The sequence below is a fragment of the Dipodomys merriami genome, unplaced genomic scaffold (assembly GCF_024711535.1).
Source record: "Dipodomys merriami isolate MVZ:Mamm:240054 unplaced genomic scaffold, mDipMer1.0.p SCAF_54, whole genome shotgun sequence".
NCBI classification, from domain to species: domain Eukaryota; kingdom Metazoa; phylum Chordata; class Mammalia; order Rodentia; family Heteromyidae; genus Dipodomys; species Dipodomys merriami.
The window spans coordinates 6,797,524-6,813,901 of NW_027206113.1; positions in this window are offsets into that span (position 1 = coordinate 6,797,524).

Genomic DNA, 16,378 nt, shown 5'->3' on the forward strand with positions numbered 1-16,378 from the left:
GTTTAGTTTAGTGAGGGTTAGGGTTAGCGTTGGGGTTAGGGTGAGGTTTAAGTTGAGGGTAGGGTTACTAGGAGGGTGATGGTTAGAGTTAGGTTTAGGGTGAGGGTTAGGGTTAGGGTGAGGTTTAGGGTAGGGCTAGGGTGAGGGTGACGGTTCGTGTTCGGGTGAGTTTTAGGGTGTGGGTGGTGGTTTGGTTTAGAATGAGGGTTAAGGTGACTGTGAGGGTAGGGTGAGGGTGAGGGTTAGGGTTATAGTAAGGATTAGGGTTAGGTTAAGGTTAAGGGTTATGGTGACGGTAAGGGTAAGGATGAGGTTTAGGGTGAGGGTGAGGATTAGGGATAGCGTTAGAGTTAGGGTGAGGGTAAGGGTGAGGGTTAGGGTACAGGTTAGTCTTAGGGCAAGGGTGAGGGTTAGATTTATATTTAGGGTTATTGTTAGTGTGTGGGTAAGGTTTAGGGTGAGGGTTAAGGTGAGGGTGAGGGTTAGGTTTAGGTTGAGGGTTAGGGTGAGCATTAGGGTGACTGTTAGGTTTGGGTTTAGGTTTATGTTCAGGGTAAGGGTGAGGTTTAGTGATAGTATTAGGGTTAGGGTTAGGGTGAGGGTTAGAGTGAAGGTAAGGGTTAGAATGAGGGTTAGGGTGAGGGTGAGGTTTAGGGATAGCATTAGGGTTAGGTTTAGGGTTAGGGTGAGGGTTAGGGTCAGGTTGAGGTTTAGGCTCAGCATTAGGGTTAGGGTGAGGGTTAGGGTTCGGGTTAGTTTGAGGGTGGGTTGAGGGTGAGGGTGAGGGTTAGGGTTAGGGTCAGTTTTAGGGTGAGGGCTAGGGTGAGGGTGAGGCTTAGGGTTGCGGTGAGGATTAGGGTTAGGGTTAGGGTTAGGGTTATGATGAGGGTAAGGGTTAGGATGAGGTTTAGGGTGAGGGTGAGGTTTAGGGATAGTGTTAGATTTAGGGTGAGGTTTAGGGTTCAGGTTAGGGTTAAGTTGATGGTGAGGGTTAGAGTTAGGGTTAGGGTTAGGGTTAGGTGGAGGGTAAGTTTTAAGGTGAGGTTTAGGGTGAGGGTGAGGTTTAGGGTTAGGTTGAGGGTTAGGGTGGGCGTTAGGGTGAGGGTTAGGTTTAGGTTTAGGGTTAGAGTTAGGGTTAGGGTGAGGTTGAAGTTTAGGGATAGCATTACGGTTAGGATTAGGGTTAGGGTGAGGGTTAGTGTTAGTGTTAGGGTTAGGGTTAGAGTTAGGTTGAGGGTTAGGTATAGGGTTGGGGTTAGTGTTAGGGTCAAGGATAAGGTTAGGGTTAGAGTTAGTGTGAGGGTGAGTGTGAGGCTTAGGTTTAGGTTTAGGGTTAGGTTTTGTGTTAAGCTGAGTGTGAGGGTTTGAGTGAGGGTGAGGTTTAGGGTTAGGGTTAGGGTTTCATTTAGGGTTAGCGTTAGGGTTAGGTCGAGGTTTATGGTTAGGGTTAGTGAGACGGTTTGGCTGAGGCTTAGGGTTAGGGTTAGGATTAGGGTGAGGGAATGGTTTAGGGTTAGGGTGAGCGTTAGGGTTAGGATGAGGTTTAGGGTGCGCATTAGGGTTAGGGTTAGGGTTAGGTTTAGGTTTCGGATGTGGGTTAGGGTGAGGTATAGTTTTAGGGTTAGGTTAAGTTGAGGGTAAGATTTAGAGTGAGGATTACGGTGAGGGTGAGGGTTAGGGAGAGCATTAGGGTTAGGGTTACGGTTAAGGTGAGGGTTAGGGTTATGGTTAGATTTAGGGTGAGGGTGAGGGTTAGGGTTATGTTGAGGGTTACGGTTAGGGTTAGAGTTAGTGTTAGGGTGAGAGTTAAGGTTAGGATTAGGGTTATGGTGAGGGTAAGGGTGAGGGTTAGTGTTAGGTTTAGGGTGAGGTTTAGGGATACGGTGAGGTTTAGAGTGACAGTGAGGGTAAGGGTTAGGGTGAGGGCTAGGGTTAGGTTGAGGTTTAGGTTTAGTATTAGGGTTAGGGTTAGGGTGAGTGTAAGGGTTAGAGTGAGGGTTAGGGTGTGGGTGAGTTTTTTGGAAAGCATTAGCGTTAAGGTTATGGTTAGGGTGAGGGTTAGGGTTACAGTGAGGGTGAGGGTTATGTTGAGGGTTAGAGTTACGGTTGGGGTTAGGGTGAGGGTAAGGGTTAGGGTGAGGGCGAGGTGAGGGTGAGGGTTAGGGTTAGGGTGACGGTTAGGGTTAGGATGAGGGTTAGAATGACAGTGAGGGTAAGGGTTAGGGCGAGGGTTAGGGTTCAGCTTAGGGTTAGGGTGAAGTTTAGGTTTGGGTGAGGGTGAAGGTGAGGGTTAGGTTTAGGATTAGGCTTAGGTTTAGGGTTCGGCTTAGGGTGAGTTTGAGGGTGAGGGTCAGAGTTAGGTTTAGGGTGAGGTTAAGGGTTATGGTTAGGATTAGGGTGAGGTTGAGAGTGAGAGTTAGGGTGAGGGTGATGGTGAGGGTGAGGGTGAGGGTGAGAGTTAGGTTTAGGGTTAGTTGTATGTTTAGTGTTAGGTTTAGGGGTAGATTGAGGGCTAGGGTGAGGCTGAGGGCTAGGATTATGGTTAGGATAAGGGGGAGGGTTAGGGTTATGTTGAGTGTTAGGGTGAGGGGTAGGGTTAGCGTTATTGTTAGGGTGAGGTTTAGGTTTACTGTGAGTGTTTGCGTAAGGCTTAAGTTTAGGATGAGAGTAAGGTTTATGGTGAGTGTTAGGGTGAGAGTTAGCTTGAGTGTTAGGGTGAGTGTTACGGTGAAGGTTAGGATTAGGGTTAGGGTTAGCGTTAAGGTTAGGGTGAGGGTGAGGGTTATGTTTAGTGTTAGGGTGAGGGTTAGGGTTAGGGTGATGTTTAGGTTGAGGGTGGCGGTTAGGGTGAGTGTTAGGGTGTGGGTGAGGGTTAGGTTTAGAGTGAGGGTTAGGGTGACTGTGAGTGTTAGGGTGAGTTTGAAGTACAGGGTTAGAATTAGGGTTAGTGTGAGGATTAGGGTTCGGTTTAGGGTTAGTGTGAGCGTAAGGGTTAGGGAGAATGTTAGGGTAAGGGTAAGGGTTAGGATTAGCATTAGTGTTAGGGTGAGGGTTAGGGTTAGTTTTAGGGTTAGGGTTAGGGTTAGGCTGATGGTTTGAGTTAGGGTTATGGTAAGGTTGAGGGTGAGGGTGAGTGTGAGGTTTAGGGTTACGTTTAGGTTTAGGGTGAGGGTGATGGTTAGGTTTAGGATTAGGCTTAGGCTTAGGGCTAGGCTAAGGATGAGGGTGAGGTTGAGGGTGAGGGTGGGGGTTAGGGTGAGGATTAGTGTTAGGGTTAGTATTAGGGTGAGGGTGAGGGTTAGGGTGAGGGTTCGGGTTCGGGTTTGGGTTCGGGTTAGGGTGTGGGTGAGGGTTAGGGTTAGGTTTAGGGTGAGGGTTAGGGTGAGGGTTAGGGTGAGGGTTAGGGTTAGGGTGAGCGTTAGGATTAGGGTTAGAATTAGTGTGAGGGTGAGGTTTAGGGTGAGTTTGAGGCTGAGAGTTAGGGTGAGAATTAGGGTGAGTGTTAGGGTTAGCGTTGGGTTTAGGGTGAGGGTTAGGGTGTGGGTGAGTGTTAGGGTTAAGATGAGGGTGAGGTTTAGGGCTATGGTTAGGATGAGAGTTTTAGGGTGAGGGTTAGGAATAGGTTTACGGTTAAGTTAAGGGTGACGGTGAGGGTGAGGGTTAGGGTTAGGTTTAGGGTTAGAGTAAGGATGAGGGTGTGGGTGATGGTTATGGTTAGGATGAGGGTTAGGATTATGGTTAGGCTGAGGGTGAGTGTGAGTGTGAGGGTGAGAGATAGGGTTCGGGTGAGGGTTAGGGTTAGTGTGAGGGTTAGGTTTAGGTTTACCATTCGGATGAGGATTAGGCTGAGGAGTAGGATTAGGATTAGAGTGAGGGTTAGAGTTAGTGCAAGGGTTAGGGTTAGGGTTAGAGTTAGGGTAAGGGTAATGTTGAGGGTGAGTGTTAGGGTGTTGGTTTGGTTAGGGTCAATGTTAGGGTTAGGGTTAGGGATAGGGTGAGGATTAGGGTTATGGTTAGGGTTAGGGTTTTTTCAGGGTTAGTGTGAAGGTTGGGGTTAGGTTTAGGATTAGGGTTAAGGTGAGGGTAAGGTTTAGGTGAGGTTAGGGTGAGGGTGAGGGTTAGGATTAGCATTAGCGTTAGGGTTAGGGTGAGGGGTAGGGTTAGGGTTAGGGTTAGGGTGAGAGGGTGAGGTTCAGGATAAGGGTGAGGGTTAGGTTTAGTGTGAGGGTTAGGGTTAGGGTTAGAGTTAGGATGAGGGTAAGTGTTAGGGTTAGGGTGAGGGTGAGAGTGAGGGTTAGAGTTAGCATGAGTTTTAGTTTGAGGGTCAGGGTGAGTGTTAGGGTTAGGGTGATGGCTAGGGTGAGTGTGAGGGTTATGGTTAGGTTTAGGGATAGGTTGAGGATTAGGTTGATGGTTAGGTTTAGTGTGAGTGTTAGGATTAGGGTTAGGGTGAGGGTGAGGGTAAGGGTTAGGGTGAGGGTAAGGGTGAGGGTGAGGTTTAGGTTGAGGGTGTGGTGAGTGTTAGGATTGGGTGAGGGTTAGAGTGAGGGTTAGGGTGAGGGTTAGGGTTCAGGTTAGGGTTAGGTTGAGTGTTAGGGTTAGGGTTAGGGTGACAGTGAGGGTGAGTGTGAGTGTTAGTGTGAGGGTCAGGTTGAGGGTGAGGGTGAGGGTCAGGTTTAGGGTTAGGTTTAGGGTAGGATGAGGGTGAGGGTTAGGTATAGGATTAGGGTTAGGGTTAAATTAAACTGAGGGTGAGTGTGAGGGTTGGGGTTATGGTTAGGGTTAGGGTGTTGGTTAGGGTTAATGTGAGGGTTAGGGTGAGGGTGAGTGTAAGGGTTTGGGTGAGACTTACTGTGACTGTGAGGTTTAGGGTGAGGGTGAGGGTGAGGGTGATGGTGAGGGTGAGAGTTAAGGTGAGGGTGAATGTTAGGGTTAGGATGAGGATAAGGGTTAGGATTACAGTTAGGGTGCGGACTAAGGTGAGGGTGAAGCTTAGGGTTAGGTTGAGGGTAAGGTTTAGTGTGAGGGTTAGGGTTAGGGTGAGGGTAAGATTTAGAGTTAGGGCTTGGGTGTGGGTAAGGGTTAGGGTGAGGGTGAGGGTGAGGAAGATGTTTAGGGTGACGGTGAGGGTTATTGTGACGGTTAGGATTAGGGTTATGCTGAGGTTGAGGGTGATGGTGAGGGTTAGAGTTAGGGTTAGTGTTAGCGTGAGGGCTAGGGTGAGGTTGTGGGTTAGCATTTTCGTGAGGGTGAGCGTGAGGATTTCGGTTAGGTAAGTGTTAGGGTTAGGGTTAGGGTGAGGATTAGGTTGAGGGTGAGGGTTAGCGTGAGGGTGAGGGTTATTGTTAGGGTTACATGTTAGGGTTAGGGTGAGGTGTAGTGTGAGGTGTATGGTTAGTGTTAGGGTGAGGGTTACGGTTAGAATTAGGGTGAGGGTTAGGTTCAGGTTGATGTTTAGGGTGAGGTTGAGGGTTAAGGTTAGGGTTAGGATTAGGGTGAGTGTTTAGGTTAGGGTTAGGGTTAGGGTTAGGGTGAGGGTTTGGGTAAAGTTTAGGTTAGGGTTAAGGTGAGGGTTAGGCTTATTGTTAGGGTTAGGGTTAGGGTAAGTGTTAGGGTGAGTGTTAGGGTTAGGGTGAGGGTTAGGTATATGGTGTGGGTTAGGGTTAGAATGAGGGTTAGGTTTAGGGTGAGGTTTAGGGTTAGGATTATTGTTAGGGTGAGGGCTAGGGAGAGGGTGAGTGTTAGGGTTAGGGTGAGGGTTAGGTTTAGGTTTAGGGTTAGGGTTAGCGTGAGGGGTAGTTTTAGTGTTAGAGTGAGGGTTAAGTTTAGTGTGAGGTTTAGGGTTTGTGTTAGGTTTAGTGTGAGTGTTAGATTGAGTATTAGGATGAGGGTTATTGTTAGGATTAGTGTTATTGTTAGGATTAGGGTTAGGTTTAGGGTTAGGGTGAGGTTTAGGGTTAGGGTTAGGCTTACGGTGAGGTTGAGGGTGAGGGATATTCTTAGAATTAGGATTAGGGTTAGGTTTAGGATTAGGGTGAGGTTGTGGGTGAGGGTTAGTGTTAGGTTTACAGTGAGGGTCAGCGTGAGAGTTGGGTTTGCTTTTGTTTTAGGGATAGGGTGAGGATTAGCATTAGGGTTAGGTTTAGTGTGAGGGTTAGACTGAGGGGTAGGGTTACGTTTAGGGTGAGGGTAAGGTTTAATGTGAGGATTAGGGTTAGGGTTAGTGTTAGGATGAGGATTTGTGTTAGGGTTAGGGTTAGAGTTGGGCTTATTGTTAGGGTTAGGGTGAGGGTGAGGGTGATGGTGAGGGCGAGGTTCAGGGATAGGGTTAGGTTTAGTGTGAGGGTGGGAGTGAGGGTTAGGGTTAGGATTAGGATTATGTTTAGGGTTAGGCTGAGGATGAGTGGGAAGGGGAGTGGAAGGGTTAAGGTAAGGGGTAGGTTTAGGGTTAGGGTTACATTGAGAGTTAGGTTAAAGTTATTGTTAGGATTAGGGTGACGGTGATGGTGAGTGTGAGGGTTCGGGTGAAAGTTAGGGTTAGGGATAGAGTTAGGGTGAGGGCTAGGGTGAGTGTGAGGGTTAGGGTTATGGTGAGGGATAGGGAAAGAATTAGGGTTAGGGTTAGGTTTAGGGTGAGGGTTAGGTTTAGTCTGAGGTTTACGGTTAGGTTTTGGGTTAGGTTAGGCTTAGGGTGAAGGTAAGGGTTAGGGTGAGGCTGAGGTTTAGGGTTAGGTTTAGGTTGAGGGTTGGGTGAAGGATACGGTTAGGGTTAGGTTTAGGGTGAGGGTGAGGGTGAGGCTGATGGTCTGGGTGAGGGTGAGGTTGAGGTGAGTTTGAGGGTTAGGGTTAAGGTGAGGGTAAGGGTGAGAATTATGGTAAGGATTTGGTTTAAGATTAGGGTTAGGCTGAGGCTGAGCTTGAGGGTGAGGGTTAGGTTTAGGGGTAGGTTTAGGGTGAGTGTTAGGGTTAGGGTTAGGGTTAGATTGAGGATGAGGGTGAGGATTAGTGTTGGGTGAGGTTTAGAGTTTGAATGAGGGTTATGGTTGGATTACGGTTATATTTAGAGTGAGGGTGAGGGTGAGGGATAGGGTTAGGATTAGGGTTAGGGTTAGGGTTAGACTGAGGGGAAGGGGGAGGTTGAGGGTGATGGGTTTTTTTCAGGTGAGGGTTAGGGTTAGGGTGAGGGTGAGGGTAAGTGAAAGGGTTAGGAGGAGGGTTAGATTGAGGGGTAGAGTTTTGTTTAGTGTGAGGGTTAGGGTTGCTGTGAGGGTTAGGGTTAGCGTTAAGGTTAGGGTTAGGGAGAGGGTAAGGCTTCGGTTAGCGTGAGGGTTAGGGTTAGGTTAGGGTTAGGTTTAGGTGATTGTAAGGGTTAGGGTGAGGTTTAGGGTGAGGGTGGGAGTTAAGCTTAGGGTTAGTGTTAGGATTAGTGTGTGGGTGAGGGTGAGGGTGAGAGTTAGTGTGAGGTTTAGGGTTATTTTTAGGGTGAGGGTTTGAGTGAGGGTGAGGGTTAGGGTTAGGGTGAGGGTGAGGGTGAGGGTTGTGATTAGGTTAGGGTTAGGGTTAGGCTGAGGGTGAGGGTGAGTTCGTTGGTTAGGGTTAGGGTTGTGTTAAGGTTAGGGTGAGGGCTATTGTGAGAGGGAGGTTTAGGGTGAGGGTGAGGGTGAGGGTGAGAGTTTCGGTTAGGTAAGTGTTATGGTTAGGGTGAGGCTGAGGATTTGGTTGACAGAGAGGTTTAGGGTGAGTGTTAGGGTTAGGGTGAGGGTTAGGTTTAGGGTTAGGGTGAGGGATAGGGTTAGGGTGATGTTAAGGATGAGGGTGAGGGTTAGGGTTCGGGTTCGGGTTCGGTTGCGGGTTAGGGTTATGGCTAGCGTTAGGCTGAGGGATAGGGTGAGGATGAGGGTTACGGTTTGGGTTAGGGATAGGTTGAGAATTAAGGTTAGGGTCAGGTTTAGGGTGAGGGTTAGGCGGAGGGGAATGTTTAGGGTTTGGGTGAGGGTTAGGGTTAGTGTGAGGTTAAGGGTTAGGGTGAGGGTGAGGGTGAGCGTGAGGACTAGGGTTAGGGTTAGGGTTAGGGTGAGGGTGAGGGTGAGGTTTAGGTTTCGGGTGAGGGTTAACTTTAGTGTGAGGGTTAAGGTGAGGGTTAGGGTTAGGGTGAGGTTTAGGTTTAGGGTTAGGGTGAGGTTTAGGTTTAGGGTTATCCTTATGCTGTGAGTGAAGGGGAGTCGGAAGGGAAGGGTTAGGTTTAGGTGAGGCTTAGGGTTAGGGTTGGGGTGAGGGTGATGTTTAGGGTGAGGGTGAGGATCAGCTTGAGAGTGAGTTTTAGGGTGTGGGTGAGGGTTAGGTTTAGGGTGTGTTAAGGTGACGGTGACGTTTAGGGTGAGGGTGCGGATTATGTTTAGGTTTAGGTGAGGGTTAGGGTTAATTTTATGGTTAGGGTGAGGGTCAGTTTGACGGTTAGTGTTAGGGTTATCATTAGCATTATTGTAATGGTTAGGGTTAGGGTTAGGGTGAGGGTAAGTGCTAGGGTGAGGGTTAGGGTTAGGGTGAGAGTTAGGGTTAAGGTTAGGCTAAGATTGAGGTTGAGGGTGAGGGTTAGGGTTGGGTGAGGGTTAGAGTTAGAGTGAGGTTTAGGGTTGGATTAGGGTTAGACTGATGGCGAGGGTATGGGTGAGGGTGACGGTTTTTTTTTAAGGTGACTGTTAGGGTTAGGGTGAGGGTGAGGGTAATCGTGAGGGTTAGGGTTAGGGGTAGGATGAGGTTTAGATTGAGGGGTAGGGTTATGGTTAGGATGATTGTTACGTTTACTGTGAGGGTGAGTGTTAGGGTTACGGATAGGGTGAGAATTAGGGTTAGGGTCAGGGTTAGGTTTAGGGTGAGGGTTAAGTTTAGGGTTAGGGTTAGGGTGAGGGTGAGAGTGAGGCTGAGGGTTAGGGTTAGGGTGAGGGTGAGGGTGAGTTTGAGGGTTAGGGTTAAGTTGAGGGTAAGAGTGAGGATTATGGTAAGGATTTGGTTTAGGTTTAGGCTGAGGGTGAGCTTGAGGGTGAGGGTGAGGTTTCGGTGTAGGGTTAGGGTGAGGTTTAGCGTTAGGTTTAGGGTAAGTTTTAGGGTGAGGGTGAGGGTTAGGGTTAGGGTTATTGTTAGGATTAGGGTAAAGGTGTGGGGGAGGGGGAGGGGAGGTTTAGGGTTAGGGTTTGGTTTAGGGTGAGGGTGAGGGTGAGGGTGAGGGAGAAGGTTAATGTTAGGCTTACGCTTAGGGTGAGGGTGAGGATGAGAGTTAGGTTATTGTGAGGGTTAAGGTTAGGGTTAGGGTTAGGGTGAGGGTGAGGGTTAGGGTTAGGATATCGGTTAGAGTTAGGTTTAGGCTGAGGGTGAGGATGAGTTTGAGGGTTATAGCTAGGGTTGGGTTAAGATTAGGGTGAGGGCTATTGTGATTGTGAGGGTTAGGGTGAGGGTGAGGGTGAGTGTGAGGGTTTCGGTGAGGTAAGTGTAAGGGTTAGGGTTAGGGTTAGGGTGAGGGTGAGGGTTATGGATAGTGTGAGGGTGAAGGTTAGGGTTAGGGATAGGGTTAGAGTAAGAGTTAGGGTGAGGATTAGTATGACGGTGAGGGTTAGGGTCAGGGTGAGGGTTAGGGTTAGGGTTAGGGTTAGGGTGAGGTTTAGAGTTAGGCTGAAGGTTAGGCAGAGGGTGAAGGTGAGGGTGAGGGTGAGGGTTAGGGTTAGCGTAAGTTTTAAGTTTAGGGTTAGGGTGAGGATAAGGGTGACTTGAGGATTAGGGTGAAGGTAAGTGTTAGGGTGAGGGTTAGCGCTAGGGTTAGGGTGAGGGTTAGTGTGAGGGTGAGGTTTAATGTGAGCGTGAGGGTTAGGGTGAGGTGACGGTTCGGGTTCGGGTTAGGTTGCGGGTTAGGTTAGGCTAAGGGTTAGGGTGAGGGTGAGGGTGAGGGTGAGTATTAGTGTGTGGGTTAGGGTTAGGGTTAGCATTAGGGTAAGGAAGAGAGTGAGAGTTAGGTTTAGGATTAGTGTGAGGTTTAGGTTTAGGCTTAGGGTTAGGGTGAGATTGAGTTTTAGGGTTAGGGATAGGGTTAGGGTAAGGGTGAGAATTAGGGTTATGGTGATGTTTAGGGTTAGTGTTAGGGTGAGGGTGAGGGTTAGGGTTAGGTTGAGGGTTAGGTTAATGTTATGGTTAGGGTGAGGGTTAGGATTAGGGTTAGAATTAGGCTGTGAATGAGGCTGAGGGTGAGGGTGAGGCTTAGGTTTAGGGTGAGGCTTATGTTTATGTTTAGGGTGAGAGCTATGTTTCGGGTGATATTTAGGGTGAGGGTGAGAGTCATGGTGAGAGTGAGGGTTAGGGTGTAGGTGATGGTTAGGGTTAGGGTGAGGGTTAGGTTGACGATGAGTGTGAGGATTAGGGTTAGGGATAGGGTGAGGTTTAGGGTAAGTTTAATGTTAGGGTGAGGGGTAGTGTGAGGGTTAGGGTTGGGGTTAGCATTAGGATTAGTTTGAGGGTTAGGGTTAGGGTTAGGGGTATGGTGAGGGTGTGGGTAAGTGTTAGGGTGAGGTTTAGGGTTGGGCGAGGGTTATCGTTAGACTGAGGGTTATGGTTGGATTAGGGTTACAGTTAGGGTGAGGGTGAGGTTGAGGGTTAGAATTAGGATTAGGGATACGGTTAGGGTTAGACTGAGGGTGAAGGTGAGGGTGAGGAAGACAGTTTATTTTTAAGTTGAGGGTTAGTGTTAGGGTGAGGGTTAGGGTAAGCGAAAGTGTTAGGGTTAGTGGTAGGATGAGGGTTAGATTGAGGGGTAGTTTTATGGTTAGGGTGATTGTTAGGTTACTGTGAGGGTTAGGGTTAGGTTTAGGGTGAGGGTAAGGGATAGGGTGATGTTAAGGGTGAGGGTGAGACTTAAGTTTGGGGTTAGTGTTAGGATTAATGTGTGGGTGAGTGTGAGGGTGAGACTTAGTGTGAGGTTTAGGGTTAGGTTTAGGGTTAGGTTTAGGGTGAGGGTTTGAGTGAGGGTGAGGTTTAGGGTTAGGGTTAGGGTTAGGGTGAGGGTGAGTGTTAGGGTTAGGATTAGGGTTAGGTTTAGGGTTAGGCTGAGGGTAAGGGAAAGTTGGAGGGTTAGGGTGAAGTTGGGTTAAGGTTTGTGTGAGGGTTATTTTGAGTGTGAGGGTTAGGGTGAGGGTGAGGGTTTCGGTTAGGTAAGTGTTAGGGTTAGGGTTAGGTTGAGGATTTGGTTGAGGGAGAGGGTTAGGGTGAGGGTTAGAGTTAGGTTGAGGGTTAGGGTTAGGGTTAGGGTGAGGGATAGGGTTAGGTTGATGTTAAGGATGAGGGTGAGGGTTAGGGTTCGGGTTCGGGTTTGGGAGCGGGTTAGGGTAATGTTTAGAGTTAGGTTGAGGGCTAGGGTGAGGGTGAGGGTTAATATTAGGGTTAAGGATAGGGTGAGAATTAGGGTTAGGGTCAGGGTTAGGGTGAGGGTTAGGCTGAGGGGAATGGTTACGGTTAGGGTGAGGGTTAGGTTTAGTCTGACGGTTAGGGTCAGGGTTAGGGTTAGTGTGAGCTTAAGGGTTAGAGTGAGGGTTAGGGTGAGGGTGAGGGTTAGGGTTAGGGTTAGGGTGAGGGTGAGGGTTACGGTTAGGTTTAGGGTGAGGTTTAGGTTTAGGGTGAGGGTTTGGGTGAGGTTTAGTGTTAGGGTAAGGGTTAGGTTTAGGGTAAAGGTGAGGGTAAGGGTTAGGGTTACTCTTAGACTGTGAGTGAGGGTGAGGGTGAGGGTGAGGCTTAGGGTTAGGGTTAGGGTGAGGGTCATGATTAGGGTGATGTTTAGGGTGAGGGTGAGGGACAGGGTGAGAGTGAGGGTTAGGGTGTCGGTGAGGTTTATGGTGATGGTGAGGGTTAGGGTGAGGGTGAGGATTAGGGTTAGGGTTACGGTGAGGGTTAGCCTTACTTTTAGGGTTAGGGTGAGGGATAGTTTGAAGGTTAGGGTTAGGGTTAGCATTAGTATTAGTGTGAGGATTAGGTTTAGGGTTAGGGGTAGGGTGAGGGTAAGGCTTAGGTTGAGGGTTAGGGTTAGTGTGAGAGTTAGGTTTAAGGTTTGGTTTAGATTGAAGTTGAGGGTTAGGGTTAGGTTTGGGTGAGGGTTAGAATTAGAGTGAGGGTTATGGTTGGATTAGGGTTAGAGTTAGGGTGAAGATGAGGGTGAGGGTTAGGATTAGGGTTAGGGTTAGGGTTAGGGTGAGGGTTAGGAAGAGTGAGGGTTAGGGTTAGGGTTAGGGTTACGGTGAGGCGTAAGGTGAGGGTTAGGGTTACGATTAGAGTTAGGATGAGGGTTAGGGTGAGGGTTAGGGTTAGGGGTATGATGAGGGAGGTTGAGGGTTAGGGTTTTGGTTAGGGTGAGGGTTAGTAATACTATGAGGTTTAGGGTTAGGGTTAAGTTTAGGGTTAAGGAGAGTGTAACGGTTAGCTTGAGGGTTAGGTTGAGGGTGAGGTTTAGGGTTCGGGTTAGGGTGAGGGTTATTGTGAGGTTTAAGGTTAGTGTTAGGGTGAGGATTATAGTGATGGTAAGGGTTAGGGTGAGGGTTAGTGAGAGTGAGGGTTAGGTTTAGGATTGGGGTTAGGTTGAGGCGTAAGGTGAGGTTTAGGGTTACAGTTAGGGTTAGGATGAGGGTTAGGGTGAGGGTTAGGGTTAGGTTTAGAGTGAGAGTGAGGGTTAGGGTTAGAGTGAGGCTTAGGTTTAGGATGAGGTTTTGTGTCACGGTGAGGGTGAGGATTAGGGTGAGGGTAAGGGTTAGGGTGAGAGTTAGGGTTAAGGATAGGATTAGATTGAGGTTGAGGGTGAGTGTTAGGGTTGGGTGAGGCTTAGATTTAGAGTGAGGTATACGGTTGGATTAGGGTTAGAGTTAGGGTGAGGGTGAGGGTGAGGGTTAGGGCTATGATTAGGCTTAGCGTTAGGTTTAGACTTATGGTGAGGGTGAGGGTGAGGTTTAGGGTTAGAGTTAGGTTTAGTGTGAGGGTGAGAGTGAGGTTTAGGGTTAGGATTAGGATTAGGTTTAGGCTTAGGCTCAGGTTGAGGGTGAGAGTAAGAGGGAGGGTTAGGGTTAGGATTAGGGTTCGGGTTAGGGTTAGGGTTCGGGTGAGGGTGAGGTTTAGGGTTAGGGTGAGGGTTAGGGTTGGTTTAGGGTTAGGGTAAGGGTGTGGGTGAGGGTGACAGTGAGGGTTATGGTGAGGGTTAGGGCTAGGGTTAGGGTGAAGGTGAGGTTTAGGATTTAGGATTAGGGTAAGAGTTAGGGTTAGACTGAGGGTGAGGGTGAGGTTGAGGGTTTGGTATTAGTGTGAAGGTTAGGGTGAGGGCTAGGTTGAGGGTGAGGGTTAGGGTGAGGTTGATGGTGCGGTGAGGGTTTCGTTTAGGTAAGGGTTAGTTTTAGGGTTAGGTTGAGTATGAGGGTGAGGGTGAGGATTAGGGTGAGTGTTAGGGTCAGTGTGAGGGTTGGGTTTAGGGTTAGGGAGAGGGTTAGGGTTAGGTTTAGGGTGATGTTTAGGATGAGGGTGAGGGTTAGGGTGAGGATGATGGTTCGGGTGAGGGATAGGGATAGTGTTAGAATTAGGGTGAGAGCTAGGGTGAGATTGAGGGTTAGGGTTAGGATAGGGATAGCGTGAGAATTAGGGTTAGGGTTAGGGTTAGGGTGAGGCTTAGGCTGAGGGGTAGGGTTAGGGTTAGGGTGAGGGTTACGTTCAATCTGAGGGTTAGGGTTAGGCTAGGGTTAGGGTTAGGGTTAGGGTAAGGTTTAGGGTGAGCTTTAGGGTGAGGATGAGGGTTAGTTTTAGCATTAGGGTTAGGGTGAGGGATAAGGTTAGGGTTATGTTTAATGTGAGGGTTAGGTTTAGGGTGAGGTTGAGGGTTAGGGTGAGGGTTAGGATTAGGGTTATCTTTAGGTTTGAGGGTTATGCTGTGACTGAGGGTTAGGGTGAGGGTGAGCATGAGGGTGAGGGTGAGGTTTAGGGTTAGGGTGAGGGTGAGGCTAAGGGTGAGGGTTATGATTAGGTTTAGGTTTAGGGTTAGGGTTAGGCTGAGGGTGAGCGTCAGATTGAGGTTGAGGGTTAGTGTTAGGGTTAGGGTGAAGGTTAGGTTTAATGCTAGGTTTAGGGTTGAGGGTAAGGGTTAGGGTGAGGGTTAGGGTTAGGGTGAAGGTTGGGGTTAGGGTGAGGCTTATGGTTTGGATTAGTTTAAGGTGAGGGGTAGGGTGAGGTTGAGGGTTAGGGTTAGGCTTATGGTGAGGGTAAGGTTTAGGTTTAGGCTTAGGTTTAGGGTTAGGGTGAGGGGTAGGTTTAGTGTTAGTGTGAGGTTTAGGATTAGTGCGAGTGGTAGGTTTAGGGTTAGGGTTAGTGTAAGGATGAGGCTAAGGATTAGGGTGTGGGTTAGTGTTAGGGTTAGGTTTAGGGTGAGTTTTAGGGTGAGTGTTAAGTTTAGGATTAGTGTTAGAATTGGGGTTAGGCCTAGGGTGAGGTTGAGGATGAGGGTGAGGGTGAGGGTTAGGTTGTGGGTGAGGGTTAGGGTTAGGGTGAGGGTTAGGGTGAGGGTGAGGCTTAGGTTTAGGATTAGGGTTAGGCTGAGGGTTAGGTTAGGGTTAGGGTTAGGGTGAGGTTTAGGGTGAGGTTTATGGTTAGGGTTAGTTTTAGGATTAGTTTGAGGGTTAGGGGGAGGGTAAGGTTTTGGGTCCTGGTTAGGGATCGGGTTAGGGTTATGGTTAGGTTTGGGGTTCAGGTTAGAGTCAGGGTTAGGTTGAGGATTAGGCTGAGGGCTAGGGTAAGGGCTAGGGGGAGGGTTGGATTTCGTGTAAGGGTTAGGGTTAGGGTTAGTGTTAGGGTGAAGATTAGGGTGAGGGTTAGGTTGAGGGTGAGGGTTAGGCTGAGGGGTAGGGTAAGGTTTGGGGTAGGGTTAGGGTTAGGTTTAGGTTCAGGGTTATTGTTCGGGTAGGTTGAGGGTGAAGGTGAGGGTGAGGGTGAGGTTTAGGTTTAGGGTTAGGGTTAGGGTGAGGGTAAGGGTGAGGTTTAGGGCTAGTGTTAGGGTTACGCTTAGGATTAGTGTGAGGGTTAGGGTGAGGTTTAGGCTGAGGGGTAGGTTAAGGGTTAGGGTGAGGGTTAGATTTATTGTGAGGCTTAGGGTTATGGTTAGGGTTACTGTTAAGGTGAAGATTAGGGATAGGGTGAGGGTGAGGGTTAGGCTGAGGGTTAGGGAAAGTTTGGGGGTGAGGGTTTGGGTTAGGGTTCAGGTTATTGTTAAGGTAAGGGTGAGGGTGAGGGTGAATTTGAGGGTGTGGGTGAGGTTTAGAGAAAGGGTTAGGTTTAGGGTGAGGGTGAGATTGAGGGTTAGGTTTAGGATTAGGATTAGGTTTAGGGTTAGGCTGAGGATGGGGGTGAGGGGTAGGGGGAGGTTTAGGGTTTCGGTTAGGGTTAGGGTAAGGGTTAGGGTGAGGTTTAGGGTTAGGGTTAGGGTTAGGTTTCTTTTTAGGGTTACAGTAAAGGTGCGGGTGAGGGGGAGGGGGAGGTTTAGGTTTAGGGTTTGGTTTAGGGTGAGGGTGAGAGTGAGGGTTAGGGTTAGGATTAGGATTACGGTTAGCATTAAGATGAGGTTGAGGGTGAGGGTGAAGTAGAAGTTTAGTGTTAGGGTTAGGGTTAGGGTGAGGGTGAGGGTGAGAGTTAGGTTAGTGTGAGGGATAGGGTTAGGTTTAGGGTCAGGAATAGGGTTACGGTGATGTTTAGGATGAGGGTGAGGGTTAGGGTTCAGGTGAGGGTTCGGGTGCAGTTTAGAGTGAGGGTTACCGTTAGGGTTAGGGAGAGGGTGAGAATTAGTTTTAGGGTTAGGGTTTGGCTGAGGGTTAGGCTGAGGGGAATGGTTATGGTTTGGGTAAGGGTTAATATTTCTCAGGGTTAGGGTGAGGGTTAGGGTTAATATGAGGGTTAGGGTGAGGGTGAGGATAAGGGTTAGTTTGAGGGTTAGGGTGAGTGGGAGGTTTAGGGTGAGGGTTAGGTTGAGTTTTAGGGTTAAGGTTAGGTTAGGGTTAGGATGAGAGTTAGGGTTAATGTAAGGCTTAGGGTTAGGGTAACTGTTAGGGTGAGGATTAGGGTTAGGGTGAGGGTTAGGTTTAGGGTGACGGTTAGGGTTAGAATGAGGTTTTGGGTTAGGGTGAGGTTTAGGGTTAGGATTATGGTTAGAGTTAGGGCTAGATTGAGGGTGAGGGTTAGGGTTAGGCTTAGGGTTAGGGTGAGGGTTATGGTTACTTTTAGGGAGAGTTAGCTTGAGGGGTAGTTTTAGGGTTAGGGTGAGGGTTAAGTTTAGTGTGAGGGTTAGGGTTAGGGTTAGGGTGAGGGTGAGGGTAAGGTTTAGGCTGAG